This window comes from Montipora foliosa, chromosome 4, assembly GCF_036669935.1.
Source record: "Montipora foliosa isolate CH-2021 chromosome 4, ASM3666993v2, whole genome shotgun sequence".
Taxonomy (NCBI): Eukaryota; Metazoa; Cnidaria; class Anthozoa; order Scleractinia; family Acroporidae; genus Montipora; species Montipora foliosa.
The window spans coordinates 33811597-33814096 of NC_090872.1; the positions used below are offsets into that span (position 1 = coordinate 33811597).

Here is a 2500-nt window from a genome sequence, read left to right on the forward strand (position 1 = left end):
GAAAAATTAACACTTAATTTGCCGTCAAATTTCGCTACAAAAACCAATTCGTATCAGCTCAAAACCTCCTAAAAGCTCTTTTGTGATATCTCTAAATCTGGTTTACGTGATTTTTTCGGAATTAGAATCACGGCTTGCATCCAAAATAATTTCAACTTCAAGACGCCTGGTTTTACTTGACTGAAGGTACCCCTGAAACCACATCGTTTTTCTACATGCGATAAAGCTCCAAATTTAACAATATTTGCACCGTTAACTCTCTAAGTGATAAGCTTTCAAGTGCCTTAACCTTTCTTTGGGCAAGCGTATATGCGCTGCGTGAAAGTTAATCAAATTCATGTGTTTTTGACCTTCTGACATCAAACGTCCTTATTTGCATATTCATCGAGTGTGAAAAACAAGCCACTTAGAATACTTGTTTTAACTTTTTTACGGCAAGAATCGAAATTTTGACAATAATTCCTACGTCTTTATGACTTAGTTGTTGTTTAGAATCTCCAATTTTACCACAAATTACATAAATAGTGTCAGCCAACAGTTGGTGTACATCCGATTACTATTCAGTGCGGTCATGTCCTATGGGTCAGCTCACTTTAACAGTGATGACATTCTCTTATAATGGCCAAATTAGCTCAACCTTTTCCTGGTAACATCAAAATATCACAAACTGAATATTGGTACCATAGGAAGCTTTCCCGTGCAGCTGGGAACCGTATTCCTTTAACCGCAATGTTTAATGCACGAGTTTACGTGACATCTAGTGATTTTCCGGTAAAGTTTAGTTAATCTGCGGCGTGAGACGCACCGCCCATAAACCAATAGTTTTGGCCTGAAGGAACAACATAACAGCAGACCAGTAGCGCTGTAAGAATAAATCAGTGTTAAGTTTGACTTATATCGAGTTTTAGGATAGTCATACCCACCCTTCCCACGAATTGCTTTTGGAGGCCCTGAATAAGCATGGGAGTCGTACCCAGCCCGAAATCCGGAATCCGGGATAAGAACTTAAACCAAAGTCACTTTAAATGATCCCGCGTCTTGCAAATGTTTACTTTTATCTCGCTGAGTAATTTGTCACTTGCTGACTCCTTTTGGGAGGGGATTTTTGTGGTAACTTCGGAAGAGCATCCAACTTTTTGGGCTTTTTCTTGATTGTGGGGTGATCATGCTTTTGACAGCAAGTTACAGAAATTGTCTTCGGGCGCTAAATTGTCTTGATCATACACGTTTTTTGATCTCTTGACCATCTGAGCTGAGGCTGTTTTTATAGTTCCATCGACCCTATTACGGAATAAGAATAGTTGTAGTGATGATTTGAAATAGTATGTTGAAGCAACTGGGATGTTAAAGACATGTTTAAAATTTCATGTGAATCTCTCTAAAAGCCAAGGATTTCTGATTTCTATTCTATGCATTCCTATTCCGGAATACGGTCAATCGAATGCATCCTACCATTGTACGTGCAATACTTATGAAAAAGCATTTTACCACACGAAAATGGAATGTTATAATTATATAAAGTGTGACTATTCCACCTTGAAAAATGACGAATCATACGCATATACGAGTGCAGCGAGAGAGAGTCTAGCTGGACTCACGGTCAACACATCGGATTCAGTGGGAAATGATTTCGCTTAAACACACGTAGACTGGGTCTGCTCTTGATATCTCTATAATGGAGCTAGGCAATATTATGTGTCCCAACTTTCTTTATAAGAGAGTTCTCACTGTAACCATGTTCAGCTGCAAGTACAACTGGTTTCCCTCAGAGTCAAAATGTCTCCTAAAATGTTAAATGCATTCGTTCAGTTTCGAAAGAGAAAATTCTGTGAACCGTGCTGTTGGAGTACGACAAAAAACGTACATACATACATACATACATACATACATACATACATACATACATACATACATACATACATACATACATACATACATACATACATACATACATACATACATACATACATACATACATACATACATACATGCATACATACATAAATACATCGAGATGCTTTATCAACATGTCTCCGACGATGAGTTTTTTCGCTTCCGTAGTAATTTTAGCCTTTGCTCGAGTTTCACTGTGTTCCGGATTCCGGATTCCAACTTTTAAGCAAATCCGGTTCATTTAATCATAACGCCTTCAATTTCCATACCATAACAACAAACAGCTACAGATAAGTTGCTTTTCAGTTGGAGAATCGTGCTTGTGAAAATCGTCAGATTTAATATAAACTTTAAAAACTTGCCATCGCGGATATTGTATTCATTTCTTGCCACACCCCTATGCCATCAATACTGTATAAAATGTTGTTGATGAAACTAACACCATCCGAGTTTAACACTGAACATACAAGCTACGCGCATATGCGTCAAAGATTCTCAGTTGGGCAATGTATGCCGATCACACCCTGGGTACCAGCGCCTGATTCTATGGCTGTCTTCGTATGTCTCATATGGCTGGCAATTTCACCGTCAATGCTCAGAGTAGTCG

At 38.4% G+C, this 2500-nt stretch overlaps 1 protein-coding gene across 1 annotated transcript in view; it reads right to left on the minus strand.

Moving 5' to 3' along the window:
* LOC138000658 (EGF and laminin G domain-containing protein-like) overlaps positions 1 to 2500 on the minus strand; it is an 87851-nt gene that overhangs the window by 40350 nt on the left and 45001 nt on the right. The gene's annotated exons all lie outside the window — the stretch shown is intronic.